The sequence below is a fragment of the Bombina bombina genome, chromosome 2 (assembly GCF_027579735.1).
Source record: "Bombina bombina isolate aBomBom1 chromosome 2, aBomBom1.pri, whole genome shotgun sequence".
In the NCBI taxonomy this organism is placed as follows: Eukaryota; Metazoa; Chordata; class Amphibia; order Anura; family Bombinatoridae; genus Bombina; species Bombina bombina.
In genome coordinates this window covers 224,783,936-224,799,613 of record NC_069500.1, presented here as the reverse complement: position 1 = coordinate 224,799,613, position 15,678 = coordinate 224,783,936, and the positions used below count along the sequence as shown (strand labels likewise).

Genomic DNA, 15,678 nt, shown 5'->3' with positions numbered 1-15,678 from the left:
CACTGCCTGTCTATAGACCAGACATTTCTAATTTGTTCCGTCTGTCACATGAGGACTCTGAGAGGTTTTGGTGCAAATTCATTATCTTTGGCAACGCTTAACGTATAGTGGGAACTGAAAAAGACCGTGGCCATGGGGAACAATGGGGCTTCAGTTCATCACTAACAAAAGAATTAAGGGAACATGGTTGAATTTCAGAGCACGTACTCTTCAGCGGAGAGGGTTGGTCTAGACCTTGGCCAGTCCCCCAAAAAACTTGCAGACCCCATCCCTACTAGTACACTTCACTCTAGCTTGGGCTTATTAAGAATATGTCTCAGGAGGAAAGTTTTTTTGTTTTTTTTAAGTTTCCACTCTTTTCCTTTTGGGATGACTATCCGTAGTATATGAAATGGATCTAAACAAGAACTATTCAATAGGATTAAATTGCATTTTTATCGTTTTGAGCTATTTATGGAGGCAGAAGATAACTTTGCTCTATATGGTTAGATGGAACCTTGTGTGAAGATCCATGGAACATATTTCACTTTAATGTTTTCTTTAACGTGTAAGTAAGCTTTTCATTGGTCAGAAATGCATTATTTTAAGCAGATATGTTATTTAAACAGGCTTATTTTCCTTCACACATTGGTCCTATTATTCTTTAGCATTTGTATGATTCGTGTGTGTTTTATTCACTAGATAAAACTGTATAGTTGTATTGCACTTCACCCTGTCCAAACACGTTCACTCTGTCAGATTCAGCGATCTCAATGGCCTGTAGCAGTTAATTGGTTTCAGTTCCAACTATATAGACCTGTTGATATTCCAGTTGACTTCAGAACCACGTGTTAAAATAAGAGGACCCTCAGAAACAGTAAAATTACATTTCTTTTCCAGTACAATGTAAATTAAAGTCGACTCTGTTTGTTTCTGCCTGTGAAGTTTAATTAAGTACCAGAAGTTAACTGAGCCAACCACTTTTATAATTCTGGAAATCATCTGATCTGATATGGGATTTTATAATAAGCATAAATCACTGTCCTGGAGCTAAAAAGCCAATTGTATATTTATATGGAGAATATATATATATGTACGTACATGATGTGCAATAGTTAAATGTGTGTGTTTGTACATGCACAATGACTGAATAACTAACATTTTATTTAACTATAGAGAATTTGTTTAAAATAACCTTGATATGACTGAAATATTTGCATTAACTTGTTTATGCATGAACAAGTATTTTATCCATCCGTGGTTTGGCAGAACACAGTTATTTGATAAAGGTTACATGCCTGTTTTTAGTATTAGGAAGGAGGTGACATGAAGCTAGAGATTGCAACCAACATTCGTATATAGCTACCAGTTAATGAGGCCAGATCTATACAGCCCAAGACATGCACGTGTATGCTACTGTGGGGCCTGACATTTATTTGTACTGGCAAATGGCAATGGAAATTCCAATCAAGCTTATATTATCCTTATGTGTTTAGAATTATATGCAGTATTTCAACATCTCATATTTAATTTCAGTTTTGTATATTCGATTTCAGTTCCAAACCATGTCTTTAAGCATTTATTTGTTTAAGCAAGTGAGGGAATGCAGATTTGTTTCTTTTATTTTCTTCTTGAGAGTTTTAGATACATATATTTATATTACAGTGAGTTAAGCCAGTCAATAAATAGCCTTTGTTATCATTGTATAAAATATGTTATTCGAATATGCATTTCAAATGTTCATAAATATGTTCCAATTCAATAGTCACTTTATCTGGTGATCACAGTTTTGCGTTTGAATAACCACAATAAATAGACATGTTTGACTGTACTTGGCGAGTATTTACAGATTGTAAAGTGTAGTGTGTTTAAACAAATTGCAATGATCATCCCCTTTTCTGTTTTTTTTTTAGGCTGTAATTTGGACTTAACTTCTCTGCAAGTCTAAATAGAGGTAATTTCACGTGCATGTGTTTCTGTGTGTATTTGTTTCTATACCAAGGTTTATACCCACCTACATAAACCTGTCACGTCCTATAGGCTGCACCTTATTGTTTTGTCATTTGAATTGGACGCCCAGATTTGTTGATTAATGTCAGATCTCATTTTTTTGCACTCCATAACTGCTGTGTTTATGTTAATGTTGTGGTGTTTATTTATATAATACATTCATATTAACACTTCATCTGCTGGCATTATACTCTATGAGTTAAACAAATATATACATGATTTCCAGCATACATTACATATTATCAAAGCAGATTGTCGTTCTGGTTGCAGATAGATAAAGTAAGCAAACTACAACACTGGTATATTAAAATATATATCTGTAGTGACAGTTATAATAGCACAATGCAGAATGCAGTATTGGTGTTTTAAAATACTTTTGGGGGATCCAAGTTTTATTAAGACTAATTAGTGAGCACATTTTGGACACAAAGTCAGGGTGTAGAATAGGCTGTATCAGCATTATTGCAATAGTGCAAATGAACAGGATCATCACTATGTGTTTTATTCTAAAGCTCAGCTGTCTTATTAGTCTTGTAGTAGAGGCTTACCAGGCCCGAGTGCCAAATTACCCTATTTACACAATGTGATATGCGGTTTTAAAATGTTCTCTGTATTTTGATCACTTTAGTTGTTTTTCTTCTTTTAAAAGTAGTATTAAGCCCAGGTTGCCATTTTGGTCATTAGTTCTAGCTGTTGAGGTGATTCTATAACAAAAAATAATTTTGTCCTGACATACGTAGATTATAGATCATAAATGTTTGAAAATGTTTTTTTTATTTCTTTCCATAGCCATCTTTAAATATGCTACATTTATGAACTACAGTGATATATATATATATATATATATATATATATATATATATATATATATATATATATATATATATATATATATATAGCTAGATAGATAGATAGATAGATAGATAGATAGATAGATAGATAGAGAAATATATTCTTCTCATCCGTTTCTTCTGTCTATGGTATGTTCCCTGTTCTTGCATTTACATATTGTTGGCTTTGGCAGGTAAAAACAGGACTTCTCCATATTGTAAAAACCTTATTAGGGTTTTACACAGTGGAGTGGTCACGTGGCTTAACATGCACTGCATTGAGTCTGCAATTCAGCATCTCTCTGCTGTTATAGCTCCCACCCAATAACACATAGTAATGTTAATCTGAAAATGACATTTTGACATACTATTTTTGTTTTTTTTATTACTCGTTGACATTTATTGGTAATATTTTCATCATGGTATGTCTTTCATCATGTGTTAATATAATTTAATGGCCAGTACATCATCAACTTTATGCATATTCATTATTCACAATCTCTGTATGTCTGCTTTAAGGGGGGGGGGTAAAATGTATAAATGTATTGGAATGTTCTTAGAAAATCATTATGTATGGCTTTTGTTTTTTAATAAACAAGAAATTATAGAGTAGACGATAATTATGATCGTTATTTTTTTCTCATTAGTTGTGAGATGAGTAGATAACATATAATTTCCATAGACTGAGATTTTATTGGGTTATTTTTTATAGACATTCAATAAAGTTATATACTGTACAAGAATTACACCCAGCCACTCAAGTCCTATGTTTTAGTTCACTATGCCTTAAATTATTGGCTCATATATATATATATATATATATATATATATATATATAGTATACATATAAATTACAACGTCACAAACACATTGCCATATAACTGAAGGCAAATGACATACAATAAGTTGTGTCATGGACGTGTATTATTATCTGTTTACTAGACGGGAGCTCCACAATGTAATTCAGTGTGGTACTTGTGTGACACCCTTTCATTAGTTACTACTAGTGATGAAAAGAATAACAGCTTTGATTGTGATACAATAGATAAAGAAATAATCTCCATCACATGACACTTTATGTAGAAATATTAACTCCTCCAGTTATTGCTGAACAGAACAGCTGCTCTAAAGCATATTAATAATATTACAAAATAGCGTTCAACTCCTTTTTTTGTCTTGATAGTATCTATAATATACTATAGAGCAAACCTCAGCATTAAACATCGATTCAGTATTCAGCACAGATTTGATTCCCAGTCACAAGCAAACAAGGCCACGGCTTTAAGCAATAACAAAGTGCCTGCCATCCCTGTGTAAGGCCAGTGTGCCAGAGGAGGAAACATACAGACGTGCTCCAGCATCCAGTGCCTATAGTGAGCGAGGCAGCTTGGGCTTTAGCGTAGCTGAGGCTGCAGGGAGCCGGGTGCTTGTAAGAGGTTGCGGGTCTGTGGGTGGTTGCAGCAGGGTTGTGTTTGGCGGAGCTGGGAGCTGTCCAAACGCTGGTGCTGAAGGCAGCCCACTGCTGATCACTCATGCATATCAATAGCCCTTGTGTACTTGAGATTTTTTTTTTCTCATGACATCATCATTACCTTGGTCTCCTGCTGTCCGGGACCTTTGACCTTGCCACATTTTTTGGCCATGAAAACCCCCCTTCCAATGATGGCCCTTTTTTTTTTCCATTTTCAGACCGGTGGCAGCAGCAAGGCAGCAAGACTGCATCTCATTCTTCTCCCTCCCTACCAACGAGTCCTGCGAGGAGCTGCCCCCCTAAAACACACTCACACGCACGAGAGGTTTGCGATCAAGCTGCCACCATTTGGGGAAGAGAAAAAAAAAGCACTGCCATGCATAATGTGAAAGGATCAGGATCAGACCATTGAATCATCTTGTCACTTTGGACTGGAATGGGATTTCTTTTGCACTGGCGGACTGAGCTGCAGAGAGCAGAAGCCTTTACTTCTCTATAGTGGTTTAAGGAGTCTTTGGTGAGAATGAAGCAATTTACAATGCAAATAGAGGCCTGGGAAGCGATGGATGTGCACAACCTGCTACATGCATCTTGGGAGCTGCTTTTCTTTTCTTTTATGGAACATAAAATCTCGATTATCACTAAAGGAATAACTGGTCAAGTGCAAAGTTGGAAATAAACTTTGAAGGCAATAGATCTCTTTGGATGCTTTTTGAGCTAAATACAAGAGGGGATCAAGTGTTTTTTTTCTGCTTTTGTTTTTTTTTGCAAGGAGATCATTGTTACTGGACGCTCTTTTAATTCCGGATGAAATGTGGATTCTCAAGATGGATTTGCTGTGTGGGAAGTGGGTTGTTATCTTTGGTTATCTAGCTGTATGAGTGTATGGCTCTTCATAAAGCTAGATAACCGAAAGTAAAAACTCCTTCAAAATCATCACATCGTGGGTAAGGAATAAAAGTCAAGGACTAACAAAAAGACTGGACTAAAGGAAAACCAAAAAAACAAACATACATTTACCGAGCTCAGTATTGGCTAAGATTAAATGGATTGTGGTTTCCTTAAGTGTTACACACAAAATCAGAGCATGGATTTCAATGTTGCTGCTGGGTTTGTTATCAAATCCCCATTGAGGAAATAATTCTACTGGTAATGTATGTGCAACTTCGATGTTAACTGAAAAGTATTGTTAAAATTAAAAATGTTATGTATATTCTGGGGTTTTTTTTTATTCCTAAAAGAGTTTGAAGAACTTGGAATTGCATCTAAGGATAGCTTACCAATTTATTTTAGTGATAGATAAGAAGACAGGGAAGAGAAATGTTATGGTTGCTTTTTATGCTATTCAGGATGCAAGGACAGATGCTTCTCTCATCTAAGAGGGTTTCCTTGAGGAAGCCAGTGAAGCAGAAAGACATAATGGAGACGAGATCGCCTCCCCCCTTGTCAAAGTATTAAAAATGTTCTGTCTTACTCTGCTTCTAGCATTGGAAATGAAAGTGACATTTACGCCAAAACCCACGTGTGCTCCTCCTCTGCTCTCTTATCTTTTTTCCCCCCTCTTGTTGTTGTTTAAGGTTGATCAGATCTATCCAGGAAACAGCCCTGGCATCCCAAACTGAAATAATTAGGATGTAGATAGAATTGCCAAAAATTGCAATGGGGGAGGAGAATCAGAGGGGTCTGTCCTGTCTAATTGATTCGGTTAAACGGAATGCAGGGGATGTGAACGGCTGGACGCTCCCATTCCCACGCTCGGGGGCAAGTGGCAATGCCATGCCCCGGCAGCCTGTGACAGACAGCCTCTCAGGGGGGGAGGGAGGTGAGAAAACATCAAGTGCAACGCACCACACTCATCGCTTTAGAAAGTGGAGGCATTTCCCACCCACATCCATCTGCAGGCTCCCCAATGAGAGCACCAACTGTTCAGCAGCTCACTGTCTAGTAATTCAATAACCACTTTTTTTTAGTTTTTATGCATGTATGCACGCATGTCTGATAAACAACTCTATCTATCTATCTATCTATCTATATCTATATCTATCTATCTATATATATATATATATATATATATATATATTATACAGATAGATACAGCCATACAACTATATATATATATAGTATACAGATAGACACAGCCATAAAACTATATATATATATATATATATATATATATATATATATATATATATATATATATATATATATATATATATATACAGATAGATACAGCCATACAACTATATATATATTATACAGATAGATACAGCTATACAACTATATATATATAGTTGATGTATATAAGATCTCTAAAGTGCAGATGAATCGACAAAAAAAAAATTACCTAAAGATGAGAATTCTGGCTCTGTAGCTGCTTCAAATATGTATGTGCATTTTGACATTTGCTATTGGTTTTTAGTTTTTTTCTGACAAAAGTAAACATGGTACTAAAAGACAATGTACTTGTACTGTATTCAGCATTATCACAGCATATGTGTTGTTGTTGTTTTTTTTAATAAATTAACAGATCATAATCAATAGGAAATACAGTCTTCTTTAGTGTATTACTGGACACTGGTACAGGATAATCCATAGTATATTTTGACTATCATTTTTTTCTTCTTAGAGTAGCCATTCAAGATTGAAAACACAATGCATAAAGATTAATGTTAATTTATTTAATCCAGCTGGACATAGAGTTTAGCATTTTTTTTAATCCATCATTTAATAGAGAACAGACAGCTTTGGCCTACATTTATCATCAGTGGTATAGTGGTTCACATGAGAACATATCACTCAATAATATGTTATATTGTGGACTGCTTTTTCATGGTCTAATACCCCACTGCTTGAAAAATCAGTTCCAACAAATAACACAGGTTTTGGCAGTTTTATTATTTTTCAGTTATATCATAATTTGAAGAGTATTGCCATATAATTAAAAATATTATATAAACATATACTGTCATACAGAAGATGGACATTTGATATAAATCCATTCATGACAAACATATAAATAAAGTATAACATAAAAATATTCAACAAGAATCAGAAGTTGCTGAGTGATTATTTTAAATAAGCCACTAAATAAAATGAATACACAATAATCAATCTGCAACTTTAGCATGATTAAATTATGTGTTTTAATTCAAATTAATTGAAGCTTCAAATATATAAATGGTTGACTTAGTTTATGGGTTGGTAGCTTGGCACACGTAGGCCTCAAAACCTTGTTTCATTTATTTTATTTTTATTTTTTAATATGATACACATGTTGTACATGATATATAATTTAACAGAGATAGATGTAGGCTAAAAATATGATCATGTATTTTTAAAATATTACTGTTAGCATTTTATACACTTGATTGTTAATGGACAACAACATATAATCTTTCCTTATTTTTATTCAGGTAGTTAAATAATACCCTAATAAACTATATCAAATAGTAGTTTATTTACAGAGAAACAGAATTAGCATTTCCATATGAATAGTACAATGGGGTGCCTATTTATCACAGATCTGTAGCCACAAAATAAGCCAAATATTGCATAAGATTTATCATTTAATGGATGTTATGTCTCAGTCAATGGGTGTATTCATATTTTAAGTACCAATTGTATTCAACCAGTATAACTAAACTACACTATTAACAGTGTCCCATGATTAGAAATAACAATAATAATAGTGCACAATAACATTAATCAAACTGACTGTGACCTACACATTATAAAATTTGACAAAATGATTATGTTACATTGCAGACTGTCTGCATGGCTACCCAGTATTAGAGTATTTTATGCCATACTATCTGATGGTGCCAGTCAAAGCCAATGCTGAAGTCAGACAACTACCAGTATTCTATGGAAAGAGTATTTTTAAAGATAGTTTATTCACACAAAAGATTAGTAGTTTCATCTTTATTTTCTCTGTGTGTGCACATTTTTTGAATGCATTTTGAAATAAATGTAGGAGTCATATTTTAGAACTGAGCACCTACACATATTGTTTATGTATTAATAAAAGTGAATGAGAAAGGGAATTTGGAAAGGAAATATGCACAATTGAATGCACTGGGAGTTATGTCACTTACTCCAGCCACTAAATTAGTATATTCTCACAAATGCAAAACAAAGGTCAAATGAACTTATGACTTTAAAATTTTTACATTTTAAAACAAAAATTGGACATATTATTATTAAATTCAGTTGATATTGGTTATTTAAAACCTTATTATTTACCAGGCACTCTTCCAATTTTATGGTAATTACAGTTAAACCCCCCAGCATTAAAACACATTTCTGTTTAAATATAACCTACCCATGTATTTTGATATATTTAATTATATGTGCATCTAACATAAAAATGATAGTGTGGTTTGGGCCTTTTAAATGTAACTATAAGTTCAGCAAATACATATCTTGTGAGAGCTGCTTAACTGATATGAATCATCAGCCCTTTTCACAGTCTGCCCTTTCCACTTCCCAAACTGCTTACTGATATATTCAGTACAAAATCTCCTTATATATAGGGGGCTGTTTATCAATGTGCAGCCAGTAGCTCTGGGGCCATATCTATTGAAGAAAATAAGCACTTTTTTTTCCTCCTCTAAGAAGGGAGCTTTTTTTTTTTAAATAAAATCCACACTATTTACTACTTCCAAATCCAGACCATCAATAAACCTGCTTTTTTTTTAAAAAAAATACCATAATGCACATTGATTAAGCACTTATGCAGTTCCAAGCACAAGTAGTTTAGTAAAGTGTTGATAATTAATATAATATTATAGATACTCAGTACCATAAGTATTAACACATTTGGATATTTATATCCATGTAAATACATTTACACTAATAATTAGCTCATAGTTTATGCTACTATAAAAACAGTACTTTGATTGATGCACATAAAGGTCATATTAAGTGGACATTAAAATAACAGATTTTTTATTTAACAATTTTGGCATCCAAAAATACAATTAATGTTTATGCTTGTTGAGTCATTTCCCTATTAACCAATATGGTTGTGGGAGATGTCCTTCTCAGCCAGTTAGCATTCTATCCCTAGGGATGAGTTGTACACCAGCATAAATTTACTGTTAGTTTCAATATCAATGTAAACTGCTTTAATTTAACTTCCTTAAAAATAACATGTAATGGATGCTTTTCATTTACATGATGGACATTTTTTTTTTGTTTAATGTCCCTTTAAGGCAATTACATACAGTATTAGGGTTCTTAATACATAGGGCTATTCTTCACTTTTACAAAATAGATTGTGTAGCCTTGAACTGCAATATCTTGTGATCATTACTCAATAAGACATACAATACTAAGCAAACACAAAGAAGCATATTCATCAAAGGTTACTATTTATATCATAGGAGAAAAATAAGACAACATGGTATGCAATTGTGGTGGAACTTAATTATCATGAGATGTGACATTTTAGAATATGTGATGAATAGGCATAACACCATGGAAAATAATGTTTTCTTTCTTTCACTAGATAATTAAATGGCTACTAAAACCAAATGTTTTCTTTAATGGTTCAGATAGAGCATGCAATGTTCAGCAACTTTTTAATTTACTCCTATTATCATTTTTTCTTCATTCTCTTGCTATCTTTATTTAAAAAGCAGGAATGTAAAGCTTAGAAGCCAGCCCATTATAGGTTCAGCACCCTGGATAGTGCTTGCTTATTGGTTATACATTTTGCAAACCAATAAGCAAGCATAACCCAGTTTCTGAACCAAAAATGGGCCAAAAATGGCCCCTAAGTGTTATATTCCTGCTATTTAAATAAAGATAGCAAGAGAACAAAGAAAAAGGATAATTGGAGTAAATTCAAAAGTTACTTAAAATTGGGTTTAGTATCCCTTTAAGTTAAAAAGTTCAATATTGTATTCTGAAATCAGTGATAATACCAAAAAATATAGACTACTTAAGTATTCAAAACACACAGCTATTGGAACTTCCATACTGTATGCATAGTTTAGTGTCATGTGGTCATGTGGTAACAGTGTATATTTAGGTTTTGTGAAGACCCACAAGGGCTCCACCACCTCATCAATCTTAACTCATATATTATAGCAAATATTACAGCCTTATTTATGCAAGGAAAACATAAAAGGGTCTTACACACCATTACACAACCAATGATCATTGATTTGTAATAAACCAAATAAATAAATCATTTAGGGGCATAGGAGTGGAAATTCATCATACAATAGAACTACCCCCTACCAAAAAAAATAAAAAATTAATCTGCCTCCCAATTCTGCTGTCCTAGGCACAAACCTAGTTAGGACAAATTTGCTTATATGATATGGATGCTGTGACAAATGTAGATTTAAATGTGAATTCTATTTTAAGAAAAACACATTCAGATTGATATATTTAATTATCACAATGGGAAATATTTAATTAGCTAGCCATGATCATTATATTTAGAAATGTAAAACCTAATTTTCAATAAAGTTTGTTCAAATCTGAACCACTCAATTTTTTTTGTTATCATCTGCACTATAGCACATCACTTGCAAAAATATCTGTATTAAAAATTACTGTGTTAACAAAACAGATCTCCGGGTGTTTAAGTTTTGAAAATTGTGAGACGTTGAGTTAAAAGGTTTTATTATATTTGCCTTTGCAATGTTAACTTTCAATTTAGCTTCCCATAACTCATCAGCTTAAATGCTATCCTAGGCTCATTACTGTGGTGATAATTAACCATATAAACAAGGTTTGGGAAGTGGGAGATTGTATGCAATGTGGAAGTACACATTCAGACTTACTGGTTTATGGACCTGCCACTTGGACTCTATATACAGTGTTTCCTCACTCAGTATGACTACACGTGCTATGCTTTTAGTACAGAGTAGGCCAGATAGAGGGACGTGTTTATTTACATTTGAAATGATGTATGTACAAACAACCATTGATTGTTAAGTGGCTTGTGAGTCTAGGGTTTATTGCATGTCCAATGGCCCTATTTACCTAGAGCCATTGTCTACAACAATTAGCATTCTCATTACAAAGTGTGTGATTTCCTTTTCAATACCATTCAATTAAGACAGTCATGTTTTCTGATAGAGCTATTGTTTACTAAATGCACTACCAGGCTAAAATTACTTAATTTCTCTGTGTTCTGGTTCCTTCATGTTTAAACAAAGTATACTGTGTACAATTTGCCTTAAACAATGTGAGAAAAAGTTAATATGTATCACGATGACACATTACTTTCAATAAAAAAAATAATGATATAATGTTAATTATTTATGCATTCATTTGTTTTTTAAAAAAGAGATTTGGGAATCTAAGGGGCAGCATTTTTACATACTTCATCTAAAATGTTTTAAAATATATTGCAGCTACAAATGCACAATTGTTCATGTGGTGAATAAACCTGTTTTTTGTTTGTTTGTTTGTTTGTTTGTTTGTTACATTTGTTGACTCCTCCCAACCAAGTCAATAAGCTGTGGTGGATGTTACCAACAGTCAGTCGTAACTGCAACATCCTACTACATTTCAATTAAAATTAAAAAATAATCTATACAACCCCCATTTACCCTTGAAAATATTCTGTTTTATGACTCGTGTGCCTGCAATGTTCCTGTAAAGTCCCATGGTGTTTATTTTATTGTTTACTGATTCACAATTACGATTGCTGTGTAGTTGTGCTGCTGTGATCTCTTCTGCTTTTTTGTGAATTATGTTCCTTGCACATTTAATTCTGGGATTGGGCAAAGTTTAAATGAAGTTTATCTAGCAGAGCTCCACTTTGTAAAACAGTTGGAGAGAAGCTGTAGTTTATGCTAGTGTGCATGTTAACTAGTGGGAACCAAGACTTTAGTCTTTGTGAAAAGGGAGTAGCAGATTGCTGTGCAAGGCCAATGTTAAAAAGGCAGCTGAATTTAACACCATCTGGAAGAAAAGATCCCTTCACGACTTTCTCACACTGTCAGACAAAACTAGTGTCCCTTGTTCTGTGCTCTTGTCTATGCAGCCATACAATACTGAGTCATTATACTTTTGCTGAGAGAAAATATGAGAACACAATATGGGTAACTAGTGAATGACCAAGTCTTATTGTGCCTGCTTAAGTCGATTGAAATCTACGTCTAGAGCCATGAATGGTGGTATTGTCTCCCTCACCGGGTCTATACTAAATGTCAGCCCAGTGTAAAGAAAAACGTGAAGCCTGCAAATAACGTACCAGATCTCAATTATAATATTTTCCCACACTAGAACTAATATCATTGCAAGGGCCTACAATACTGACTATAACACAAAAAGAAGAGGAAGCCTGGGGTGACTACAATACTACAGTCTTGCCATTTGCATTAAAGCACATGTGTGTTATTTTAACAAATATAAATGCTATGCTGTTCTTCTGGGTCAAATTTACCATGTGAGCTCATTTAATAATATCATAATATATTACCTCTTTAGTATGGGTTTAGGATATTGTTGCAGGAAAAAAATATAATAGCACGGTCACATCAATTCATTTAAAATACGCTGCCTCCCATTTAAAAAAAAAAAAGAATAATTTATGATAAACAATTATTTTACTGAATATTCATATTTGCACAAGTTGTATTTGCCAACTACATTCTTTTTAGAATTGAAAACTTGCTTAGTTTTTTGTTAATGCAAATGAATGTAATGTTGAATATGCTGTCAGTTTATGATGTCTATGCTGTACTACTTAATTGCTAAATTGTTTATTAATTTGTTGGATACATTGTCTAATAATTTACTATAATTTACCAGACCATTTACAGAGACACAATCCAAATTTCCTCCTGAAAGATTGTTCATATTAAGGGCAAACACTAAAAGTGTATTGTAATAGAAACACGTTTTTAAAGCAAACTAATATATTTTGTGTAGACTGTAAAATGTGCATTATGTATATATAGAAATGCATACAACAGTGGTGAGTCTCGCATACATGTCTTGTGAATTGTTTATAAGCTCTGATTTAGAAATAAAAGCACGTGTCCTTCATTGCTATACTACATTTTGATAAGCATTTGACTAAGAATAGGACTAGTACTTATCTATCATCTAATCTATTTATATCTATCTATCATCTATCTATCTATCTATCTATCTATCTATCTATCTACCTACCTGTCATCTATCTATCCCCATCCATCTTTAAGCAAATATATTTGTAAATCTTTGATACCATCATTTACACCACGCCATATATTTTGTGTATCTATGTCATGTTGTAATCTGGTTACATTATACAAATATTTAATTATAGTGGTAGGTGCAAACTTCTTTGTTAAATATGATTTTTAATTTGATTTTGTTGTATTCATCTTTTTTTTCTTTTCCTTACACCAGCTCACAGCCCATATTTGTTTCTAAACAATGCTATATAATATAGAAATGACACAGTAGTATTGTTACCACGTGGTGAATTTAAAACAACCTGCCGACCAATAAAATGAGTATCATATCCATTCAGGTTTTGAACAGATTTCTCTTAATAAGTAAATAAATATTGTTGTTAGTTGGATGTCATAAAAATCATAATTTTATGACAATAGAAAACGTGTCTGTTAAAGTGCTTGCTTCTGTGGATGTTTTATGCTTTTTAAATGTATATATGTAAATAATTGTCTTCCAAATACATATTACACCTTTACATTTTGTTCATGAAAATGACATTTCATTATACAATGTATATAGTACAAATGAGATTATTGTTGTTACATAAACAATTTCCAGCATTTCTGATGAATATGTTATTCTAGACTAGATAAATATGCTGGTGAGTGTGCTTCTGAGTATAAACAGAATTGAATTTCCCTGTATTTACATGTGGTATCTTATGTAGAAGGACTTTGCATTAAATGTGGACTTTGCATTTTTATATTAAACATGTCTGAAATAAGGAAGTCTAATTAACTCTTAGCAGGTTGATACAGTATTCATTACAGTTTTTTGTCTTTTTTGTATATTGTCTTTTTTCTATTTTAAGCATTTTTTAGTTTGCTATTTTGCTATATATATACCCCACACTAACATTCACACTAGTAACCGTTTTATTGTATTATGAGAGTCATGTATGCTCTACTCTCAAAGCTATCGTGCTGCTCAGCTAATATCAACTGTCTTCTTTAGCAGTAAAACCTCCAAGTGAAATCTGAGAGCATTCCAGTAAATTCGGTAAGCTTAAATAAGCTACCCAGGTAACATGTCGACTCTCCTGGCTATGCATTATTGCCAGAAAGTGAGTTCTCTATGGGAGGTTGTGTGCTGCCACCGAATGGTCCATCTATTCCATCTGCCTGTGTGAGTAAGCTGCTAGCTGGCAGCTGATTGGTGTTTCCTAGGAGACTGTAGCAGTGCTTCTAAAGCTCCCTGTGTATTGATGCCAGCAGCATCTTATTCATTACAGTAGGTACAGATCTTTGGAGCACTGAACCTCTGTTCATTCCAATTTCAAATAATCTATTCTCTTCCTCTCCATATTTTATATCGTTTGCATAAAAAAGCAACTATATATAGAATATTCACACATGATTACAATTTTTTTTTTAATTCTAAGAAAGCATAAAATTTACAGTAAGAATGTATTCATTAGCAAATGTATTAGCAAATATGTCAGTGAGACAGGAGTGGAACAAAAACACTGTTGCATGAAAAAAGTGCGTTGGATTAATGTAACCCAGTTTAAGGCAATTTATGTAATAATTTATTTCCATCTCAAATCAATCACAATAAAAAAATAATACATTTTGAAAAATGGCACAGTATTTGCGTTTCAATTGATGGTATTTGTTTCTCCCCCTGCACTATTTTATAAGTCTATTTCTGTTAAATACATGCGTATAATTTATGAATGTCTTAGCTTTGTAATACAGAGTAGCTCCATAATGAGATCTCTTTAATGTTAAGTTCAAAACAAAATACCACAGTTGAACTTTACTAAACTAGGTTTATGCGCAGATGCATAAATATATGAAAACAAACTCAACAAACATCTAAATTTGAACTACACACGTTACATTTTTCAAATAAAAATGACCAGCATTGGACATGGCTTGATATCAGATTGGCCGCAAATCTGTGCCCTCAAGTACTTATTTAAACCAGTTAATAACATCATGCATGGACATTTAAACTTGTTGTAAGTTCCACAGAGGATTAGAGGGAAGTCAAGCTGTGCACAGATAATGATAGCATCTGAACTCCTCAAGTGGCAGCTAAGCTTTGCTTCCTTAATACTGAGATTTCGGCTCTAGTTCTGTATTAAAATTAGACAAAGAAAGGGATGGGGTGGAGCAGCCTGCATTGAAAACTTTAATTATTTGTACTCAAAGAAATACTATAATTGATCTATCTCTCTATCTAATCTATCAT

General features: G+C 33.2%; 1 long non-coding RNA gene across 1 annotated transcript in view; it reads left to right on the top strand.

The window, feature by feature from the left end:
* The first annotated feature begins 395 nt into the window (after positions 1-395).
* The window catches only part of LOC128647734 (uncharacterized), a 219,739-nt gene continuing 204,456 nt past the window's right edge, over positions 396-15,678 (top strand). The window contains exons 1-2 of the long non-coding RNA XR_008400395.1: positions 396-547; positions 1,893-1,933. This is a non-coding gene — a long non-coding RNA (uncharacterized LOC128647734). The remainder of the gene's footprint in view (positions 548-1,892; positions 1,934-15,678) is intronic.